General features: G+C 42.7%; 1 pseudogene; it reads left to right on the forward strand.

Annotated features, from left to right (window-relative positions):
• The first annotated feature begins 578 nt into the window (after positions 1-578).
• On the forward strand, positions 579-9,527 carry LOC101725456 (A-kinase anchor protein 12 pseudogene; annotated as a pseudogene).
• Positions 9,528-10,476: the final 949 nt, after the last annotated feature.

Consider the following 10,476-nt stretch of genomic DNA (forward strand, 5'->3'; position numbering starts at 1 on the left):
TTTTCTTCTTTTTATATACACACAAGCACACAGAGAGTGATTTGTTTCTTCATGAATACTTTTGCTTGCAAACAATTTGGTTCACAAACAAAAGTGTTTGGCAAAATTTTGTCTTTCTTTGCAAACTCTGCATCAGTGACAAACACAACTGCAGCCATCTTTCCCACACAAATACAAAAATAAAAACGGCCCACTTTTCCAAAATCATAGAAAAAGTTAAGTTCATCATGAATCAAGGTAGAGTTTCTCATATAAGAGAAAACAGAATATTTGAGCTTGTGTGTCTGACTTATTTCACCTAATACTATATTTTCAAGTTGCATCCATTTGCCTACAAATGTCTTAAATGTATCTTTCTTTATTGCTGAGTAGTACTCCGTTGCGTATAAATACCACATTTTCTTGATCCATTCACCTGTTAATAGACATACAGGCTATTTCCAAGATTTAACTATCATAAATTGTGTTGGTATAAAAGTGGGTATAGGGCCCGGGATTTAGCTCAGTGATTTTGCCGCCTGCTGCACAAGCGCAAGGACCCGAGTTCAATCCCCGGTACAAAAAAAACAGAAGTGGGTATGCGGGTATGCTTGAATCCCTCTAATGACTTTAACTCTTTTGGGAAGATTCCTGGAAGGGGAATAGCTGGGTCAAATGGAATTCCTATTTTTGGTTTTTGGGGAATCTCCGTACTGATTTTCATAGTGGTTGTACTAGTTTACATTCCCACCAATAGTGTAGAATGGTTCCTTTTTTCGCTACATGCTCACCAGCATTTGTTATTATTTAATTCCCTGACGATAGCTATTCTTTCTGGAATAAGACATCTCAATGTAGCTTTGATTTGCATTTTTCTAATGGCCAACGATGTTGAACATTTTCCTGAATTTATTGGCCATTTGTATTTCTTATGTGAAGTGTCTATTCATTTCGGGTTGCCCATTCTGTCTTTTATTTTGGGGTATCTTTGTTTTAATTCTTTATGTAGTTTAGACGTTAGTCTTCTGCCCAAGGAATAGCTGGAAAATTTTTTTTCCCCATTTTTTTTTTTTTTTTGGTACCAGAGATCTAACTCAGGATCTTGCGCTTGAGAGGCAGGCACCGCAACCACTGAGCTAAGTCTCCGACCCCTTTTTCCCCATTTTGTAGTTTGTCTCTTCACTCTGTTGGTTGTTTCCTTTGTTGTGCTTATTTTTTAATTTGATGTGATCCCATGAGTTGATTTTCCATACTATTTCCTATAATCAGGCTTATGTTCAGAAAGTCCCAGGCCTGTAACTTCAAGAGTTTTACCTATTTTGTCTTCCAGCAGGTTTTTTCTGTTTTAACATTTAGATGTTTGATTCACTTTGATTTTATTTAATACATAGCAAGACCCAATCTTCTTCATGTGGATATCCAAATTTTCCCAGCATCATTTATTAAAGAGGCTATCTTTCCTTGAGTGTATGTTTTTGGTCACTTTGTCAAAGATCAAATAGCTAAATGTGGCTGGAGTTGTTTCTGCTTCCTCTATTCTGTTCCATTGATCCACATGCCTGTTTTTGTGATAGTATCATGCTAGTTTTTTCACTGTAGCTTTTTAGTATAACTTCAAATCTGTAAGTGTGATGCCTCCTGTTTCAAATTTGGTACTGAGGATTGCTTTGCTACTCTGGGTCTCTTCAGGTTCCATATGAATTTTATGATTGTTTTCTCTAGATCTTTGAGAAATATTGTTGATATTTTGATTGGGATTACATGAAATCTGTATATCGGTTTTTGGAAGTATAGACATTTTAATTATATTGGTTCTGTCTATCCAAGAACAAGGGATATCTCAATTTCTTGATGACCTGCTCAATTTCCTTTTTCAGAGTGATGTCATTTTCGTTGTAGAGGTCTTTTACTTTCTTGGTTATGTTAATTCCTTTTTCTTGATGCTATTGTGAATGGTATTGTTTTGCTAATTTCTTTCTCAGTGAGTTCATTATTAATGCATAGAAATGTTATTGATTTTTGGGTGTTGGTTTTGTATCCTGCTACTTTATTGAATTTCGCTACTAGTTCTAGGAGTCTTTTGGTGGAATTTTCTGAGTCTTGTAAGTAGAGTCAAAATAATGCAAATAATGTTGCCTGCAAACAGTTATAATTAGACTTTGTCCTTTCTTAATTTTCCTTTGTTCTTTCTTGCCTGATCCTGTGGTTATTTCTAGGACTATGTTGAACAGAAGTGGTGATAGTGAAAATTCTTGTCTTGTACCTGATTTTAGAGGAAAGCTTTCAGTTAGTTTTCCTCCATTTAATATGATGTTGGAGGATGTTGGTTGTTAATGGCTTTTAATAGACTGAGATAAGTTCCTTCTATATCTATTTCCTTACGGGTTTTTTTAAATCATTAATGGATGTTGGATTTTATCAAAGGCATTTTGTGCACCTATTGAGATGATCATGTGATTTTTGTCCTTGCTTCTGTTTATGTGATCAATTACATTTATTGAACTATTACATTTATTGCATAAATTACTAATTATTTATTACTAATTATTAATTTTATAAATTATATTTATTGAACTATCTTTGTATTCTTGGGGTGGAACCTACTCAGTACATGATCTTTTTGATAATTTGTTGCAGTCTGCTTGCCAGTATCTTGTTGAGGATTTTTGCACCTATGTTCATTAGAGAAATTCACCTGTAGTTTGCTCTTTTGGTTGAACCTGTCTGGTTTTGTGATAAAGTTAATACTGGCTTCCAAAAGTGGTTTTGGGAGCACACTTTCCTTCTTGGTTTCATTAAAGAGTTTGAGGAGGATTGGTGGTAGAGGTTCCCTGAAGTTCCCTTGATAATTGGTAGTTTTTATTACTGGTTCAATTTCATTGGTTGTTATTGATTATTCAAGATTTTTAACTCTTCTTGGTTCAGCTTTGGTAATTCATATGTATTTAGGAATCTCTCTATTTCTTTCTTTCTTATTTTTATTTTTTGGTACCAGGGATGGAACTCCAGACCATGCACTTGCAAGGCAGGCTACAGAACCACTGAGCTAAATCCCTGGTCTGTCCATTTCTTTTGAGTTCAATTTTTTGGCATACAGGTTTATGAAGCAGTTGCCAGTAATTTTCTGGATTTCAGTGATGTCTGTTGTGACTTTACCTCTCTCATTTCTAATTGCATTGATTTGTGTCTTTGCTTTCCTTTTTCATAGATTGGCCAAGAGTTTGTCTATTTTATTTATTCTTTGAAAGAACCAACTCTTCAGTTTGTCGATTCTTTGTATTGTTTTGTTGGTCTCAATTTCACTGATTTCTGCTCTGATTTTATAATTGCTTTCTTCCCACAAGCTCTGTAGTTGAATTGTTCTTGTTTTTCTAGGACTTTGAGGTGCATGATTAGGTTATTTATTTGCGCTCATTCTGTTTTTCTGATGTGGGCATTCACATCTAGAAACTTTCCTTGAAGGACTGTTTTCAGTGTGTCCCATAAGTTCTGGTGGTATTATCCTGGCATTACCATTTAATTCTGGGAAGTGTCTTATTTCTTTAGTTTCTCCTGTGATCCACTGATTATTCAAAATGTATTGTTTAGTTTCCATACATTTGCATAGTTTCTGTGATTTCCTTTGCCAATGATTTCTAGTTTCATTGTACTGTGATCTGATAATATGCATGGTAAATTATTAGCTAATATGTGATCTACTTTGCAGAAAGTATCATGTGCAGCCAAAAGGCATGCATATTCTGTTCTTGCTGGGTGGAACATTGTATATATTTTGCCTTATTTGAGAGAGGAGGTTGCAGTTGTTTTGGTCCAGTGCTTGCTTCTTCAGGTATGGGTGGCAGTATTATTTAGGATCCTCAGACAATCCAGACATTGGTATATAGAGAAAATCAATTGACAGCAACAACTGTGTCACCTTGGGTAGTATTAAAGTCAGCGAAAACAGCATCAAATACAAACTGGGTAATAACAAACCCAAAGAACTGCTCATGAACCACATTTAACCAAAATAAAGAGATCTATGATTTTAGTACAGACACTTAGGTAACCGAGATATTGACCTACATTTAATCAGACCATTGATTTATGCTGGATGTGAAGTAAAGTTTTATAACTCAGCAGAAAGTTATAAGGTCTAAAATTAAGTGCCTAAATTTTGGCAAATCATTTTAACCTATTTGCTTTCCTTATAAAACTACTATGAAAATATATAGTCTTCAAAGCTCTTTAGAATTTTTAAGAAAATACAATTTTTTAAAAGGTGCTTTGTTTCTTGCTGTACCGTTAGTACTTAGAACAGTATCTAGTGTGTGGTGTGTAGTAAATGAAATTGAATGAATATTTTTGGAACAGTTTCCTCAGCTCATAAATTGCAAAACCACAAAGTATACTCACAATTAAGAAAGTAGTTAATTTCTGGGAGCCCAAAGATGTGAGTAAGAAAGACTTGGATAAAGATATGGCAGCCAACTCTGTGGTTGTGGAGGACATCACGAAGGATAAGCAGGAGCAAAGGCCTGAAATAGTCGAACAGATTCCCTCTTCAGAAAGCAACTTAGAAAAGGTAACAGGGCCTACTGAGGCCCAGGCTAGTGATGTTGGAGAGCCCAACATAGATACCGGAGAGGCAGCAGCCAAAGAAACTGAATGAAAACAATCCATCGAAGTGGAAGACACCTTTAAGCACCAGCAGAGCAACACAGAAATTCCTCTCACACCTGAGTCTGGTCAAATGATAGCAGAAGGGAAAGATGAAGGAGAAGCAACAAGAGAAAAAGAACCCACCAAATCTCCAGAATCTCCCACCAGCCCAGTCACAAGCGAGACTACATCAACCTTCAAGGAATTCTTCACCCAAGATTGGGCCGGTTGGCGCAAAAAGACCAGTTTCAGGAAGCCAAAGAAGGATGAACTGGAAGCCTCTGAGAAGAAAAAGGAGCAAGAGCCAGCAAAGGCAGACACAGAGGAAAATGAGAAGGCAGAAGATACCCCTGAGCAGCTCACGGCTTCTGAGCAGCCCCAGAAGCCCGTGGAAGGCGGGGATGAGGCCAGATTATCGGCTGACTACGAGAAGGTGGAGTTGCCTTTGGAAGGTCAAGTCAGTGGTGTGCAGGGCTCTTCTGCAGAGAAATGTGCTCCGTTGGCCACGGAAGTATTTGATGAAAAAGTAGAAGCCCACCAAGAAGTTGTTGCCGAAGTCCACATCAGCAGTATGGAGAAGAAAACAGAGGAGCAAGAAGCAGGTGTGGGAGAAACAGTAGAATCCTTGCCACCTGAAAAACTGCTGGAAGCAAGTGCTCAGGAAATTCAGGAAGCTGAACTCGCTGAGGAGCTGGAAAAGACCCCAAAAGCCTGTGACTCTGGAGACCACGCCCGGCCAACAGAGCTGAGTCCTGATGGAAAGGTGTTGCCCAAACAGCCCGAGAGCATCGTGAGTGAGGTGGCCGTGCTGTCATCACAAGAGAGAACCAAGGTGCAGGGAAGCCCTCTGAAAAAACTGTTCTCCAGCACCGGCTTAAAGAAGCTTTCTGGAAAGAAACAGGAGGGGAGACGAGGAGGAGGAGGAGGAGGAGATGAGGACTCAGGGGAAAATAACCAAGGGGCAGCGGAGTCTCCGGATAGTGCTGATGAGAAGGGCGAGAGCTCCGCTTCCTCCCCTGAAGAACCCGAGGAGATCACGTGTCTGGAGAAGGGGATCACTGAGGGCCACCACGAAGGAAGGCGAGGCTGAAGAAGGAGCTACTTCCGATGGAGAGAAAAAGGGAGAAGGTGTTACTCCCTGGGCATCTTTCAAGAAGATAGTGACGCCCAAGAAGCGTGTTCGCAGGCCTTCTGAAAGCGATAAGGAGGACGAGTTGGACAAGCCGGACAGGGTCAAGAGCGCCACCTTGTCTTCCACAGAGAGCGCAGCCTCCGAAATGCAAGAAGAAATCAAAGGTGCTGGGGAAGAGCAAAAGCCCCAAGAGCCAAAGCGCAAGGTGGACACTTTGGTGTCTTGGGAGGTGTTGATTTGTGTGGGGTCATCCAAGAAAAGAGCAAGGAAAGCCTCCTCTTCTGATGAGGAGGGAGGACCAAAAACGATGGGAGGAGACGGCCGCAAAGCAGAGGAGGCTGCCAAAGACAAAGAAACCGGAAACGACTCTGTCCTTGCTGGCACCCAGGAACCTGACCAAGGGCAGGGAAGCTCCTCCCCTGAGCCAGCCGGCAGCCCCTCCGAAGGGGAGGGCGTTTCCACCTGGGAGTCATTTAAAAGATTGGTGACCCCAAGAAAAAAATCCAAGTCAAAACAGAAAGAGAAAAACGAAGAGTCCAGTGGTGTAGAGCATTCAGCTTCAGATGCTGAACCTGGGAAAGAAGAATCTTGGGTTTCAATTAAGAAATTTATCCCTGGATGGAGGAAGAAAAGGTCAGATGGGAAACAAGAACAAGTCACTGCTGGAGACACAGGGCCCGCAGAAATCAATGAAGAGGATTCTGATGTCCCGGCCGTAGTGCCTCTGTCCGAGTATGATGCCGTGGAAAGGGAGAAGATGGAAGCTCAGCAAGCCCCCCGAAGCGAAGCCACCCCTGAGCAACAGGTGGGTGTGGATGTGTCTGAGGAACTCGGCAAGAATCTGGTTCATTGTGCAGCAGTGGCTGTCATCAATGGGGCAAGGGCAGTTACCAGTGTGGAAGAGCGGTCTCCTTCTTGGATATCTGCCTCTGTGACAGAGCCTCTTGAACAAGCACAAGGTGAAGCCACACCATCAACTGAGGAAGGGACTGAAAGAGAAGTCATTGCAGAAGAATTCCTCACAGCCACCCGCACTCTCCCTGAGAGCAGAGGTGCCCCTGATGACACGATCACTAGTGAAGTGGCATTAACTTCTGAGGCAGTGACAGCTGCAGAGACCACGGAGGTGCTCTGTGCTGAAGAAGCCACGGAAGCATCAGCCGCAGAAGAGGCCACAGAGATGGTGTCCGCAATTTCCCAGCTAACCGAGTCCCCAGACACCACGGAGGAAGCCACCCCAGTCCAGGAGGTGGAAAGCGGAGGGCCAGATGCAGAAGAGCAGGAGCGGCAGACTCAGGCTGTCTTACAGGCAGTTGCAGAAAAAGTAAAAGAGAAGTCACAGGTGCCAGACAGCAGTGGGGCCGAAGGTGTGACTCTGATCATACAGAAAGCAGAGCCAAAAGCCCTTCAGAAGGTGGAGGAAGCAGAAGAAGACTCCGATGAACCAGATCTGAAGGAAGAGATGGATGTAGTGTGGAGAGTAAACATACAAGAAACTAAAACCGAACATTTTACGAGTGGGGAGGTTATAGCACAGGCTGCCCCTGAAGGCTTTGAGAAAGTTCCTCAAATCACAGCGAGGGTAGAGTCCAGGGAGCTGGTAACCACGTGCCAATCTGAGCCCTTAGCTGGGGTGCAGCCCCCAGAGCAGTCTGTTCTCCCTGACTCAGCAGATACCCCGACAGACAGCGAGACCAACGGAAGCACCCCCGTGGCAGATACTGACGAGCTAGGTACAATACAGCAAAATGAGGTCACAGAAGGGCAAGGAGACGGTGCAGGTGCATCTGACATTCAGCCACAGGTCACAGAAGTAGAGGCAGCTCCTGCCCAGAAAGAGGGGCCTTCAGCACCGCCAAGTTTTCAATCCCAGGAAGACTATACAGAACAATTAAAACTGGAAGACAGTCTAGAACATAAGGATCAAGAGCCATCAGTGGAAGGCGTACCCATAGTGTCCAAGACTGAGGTGATTTGAGAGGCCTGCCTGCTTGCTGATGGGGAAGCCAAAGACAGACCGTGTGTTGAAGTTGTCACATCTGCACACGTGGCCAGTCAGCAAAAGGCCACTGATGTTCCTCTTCCAGGTGAATTGACTGAAGGGGCAGACTGTCAAAAGGATGGTGGTAACACAGAACTCCAGAGTCCAGGCCGAGAAGAGGGAGAGAGGGTAGCTCAAGTAGAAAAGGAGAAAACTGATGCAAAGGCAGTACAAGACAGTGAAGAAAAAGTTGAGCAAAAATCAGCTGGTCCCAGAGCCGAAGAGCCCAGCCAGCAACTAGTCCAGATGGCTGACGTGTCCGTCACAGACAGGGAAAAGGAGGTAAGCAGTTTAGAAGGAAGCTCTCCTCCTTCAGATCCAGAGGAGGAAGCAGGATGTGTGGAGACTCAAGGTCAGAGCTCTGAGGTACTGTTGCACCTGTGGCAGCGGAGGAGGAGGTGTTAGGAGAAACTGGCAGGATTTCAGAAACAAGTGACGCCGTGGAGCCTGCACATTTAGAACCAGCAGAGAGGTCTCCAGGGAAGGTAGGGGACTGGACTCCTCAGCTGGGAGACGATGCTGTCCCTGTAGGGGCTGAGCCTCAGCTGGAATCAGAGCTAGTCATAGTGTCTGCCACTCCTGAGAAAGACCTGCACTCGGACCTGCAGGGAGAGAACCGTGCATCCCAGAAGCAGAAGGCAAGTCGGCTGTCTGGAAGGCACAGTGAGCCTGGCAGTAGAGGGCGGTCCCAAGGCTGAAAATCAGATCTTGGAACTTGAGACTGAGAGCAGTAAGCTTGTGCAAAACATAATCCAGACAGCTGTGGACCAGTTTTCCCGGCCGGAGGAAACAGCATCTGACATAGAGAAAGAGGCTCCCCAGGTGCCACCCGACAGCCAGGGAGCTGGACGGAAACCTGTGGAAGAAGCCAGTGGACAACAGGTGTCTGTGCAGGATGAAACACAAACTGTCGCCACCCGGGATGAGTCCGAGCTCGCTGCTGTGGCTCCCGAGCTTTCCAAAGATGTGAACGGAGCTTCAGAAGAGACCCCGACAGTTGAGGTTGGAGGCTCCGGTGTGAATGAGCAGCAGTCTAAAGAGGTGGTTGCCCCAGCCCAGGCAGAGAGCGATGAAATGGGCACAAAGCCTGCAGCAACTGATGATGGCTGTGGAGAGACAGGAGGAAGAATGGACAAGTCACCTCTTGAATCCAGAGAAGACAAGAAAGAGGATGCTGCCGAGGACCCAACCCTGGCAGATCCTGCCGCCCCAGGAGGCTTAACCAAAGAGTCCCCAGACACCAACGGACCAAAACTAACAGCAGGAGCTAAGGGAGGAAGGGCATACAGTGAGTCGGAGAAGGACATCAAACCGCAAACAGAAGAGGAGCAGCGGAAAGGAGGGAGAGAGCCGGCAGAATCCTAAGGCACTTTTTAATGTCATTGTATATTTGCAAGACCAGAATGTGAAGACAAGCCACGGAAGAAAATGCTGCTGCTGAGACTTAAACCAATATTTCAGAACTTGAGAACTAGAGAGTGGGCCCCCTACTGATCTCACGTCCAGAGCGCCCCCAACAATCCTGAGGCTTCATCAGGAGCTATAGCCATCTAACACTGCGTTGTTTTTCAAGACCACCTATTACTTTCCCGTGATATCATGATATTTCTGAATTGAAGCCCTAAATTCTTGACCTGGAACTGGAGTTGGCAATACCTAGTTCTACTTCTCAAACTGGAGTATCGTTCTTAATGTATTTATATGTGTTTTGAGTAAAAAAAAAAAAAAAAAAGTAATTTCTATTTTTGACAAAAATCAAGAAAGTCACCTTTCTTATCACAGATTTGTATGTGATATGCAGAAGTTTTTACTTCATTGCCTACATCTACTACACAAAAAACAATACCCAAATTAATTTTCTATAAAACCTAACATTAAGTCTAATGTTAGGATTTTTTTTTTTTTTGTACCGGGAATCAAACTCTGGACCTTGCGCTTGTGTGGCAGGCACCGGAACCACTGAGCTAAATCCCCTGTCTTAGGATGTTTATTGGTCTACAGAGTGTTTTATCAGTTGCAAAGTTATTTGAATTTAATATTTGTTCTGCAGTTAAAAAATAGCTTTACTTATACAATACTGATAGTTCAGAAAACAGCCAAATGAACATCAGAATTGGAAAATTAGGTCACTGTTAGAAAGAAAATGTCCATTTATCATTTTTCCTTTGTTGAGATAAAGTAAGATATAGTTTAATGATATGTCTCATTTTTAAGAATTTACATTTAATTCACTTAGCATTCAGGCCTATTGTAAGATTTTGGGGTTAGCTTAGATGAACAGATTGTTTCTTATGCCAAATCACAGAGAAATTCAAACTAGAAATATTATTTAACTTGTTCTAATTTCTATTATAATGTAAGCTGCCTTTTATATTAAAGCTTTCCTGATGCTATTGTTAAAGGGTTGCTTCCACTGTGAACTTTGTTAAAATATTAAACTGAAGCATCTAAATAGTACTGCATCACCAACAAGAAACCCACTAACAATCTGGAAGCAATAAATTTTACTTAGGTATCCTTCATTGCAATGAGTATCTCATTGGGATAGATATTTTTGTGAGGGTTTTGTATGAAACTGCTTCTGTCTCAACTAAAATCTTTTTAAAGCTCTTTCTAACCATGAACAATTTCTGACTTTCATTGAAATGTGCTAGCAATGTAATTTAATCTATCATTGATATTA

The sequence above is a fragment of the Heterocephalus glaber genome, unplaced genomic scaffold (assembly GCF_053883595.1).
Source record: "Heterocephalus glaber isolate CG9 unplaced genomic scaffold, H.glaber_assembly_v1.0 deba00000546, whole genome shotgun sequence".
Classification (NCBI taxonomy): Eukaryota; Metazoa; Chordata; class Mammalia; order Rodentia; family Bathyergidae; genus Heterocephalus; species Heterocephalus glaber.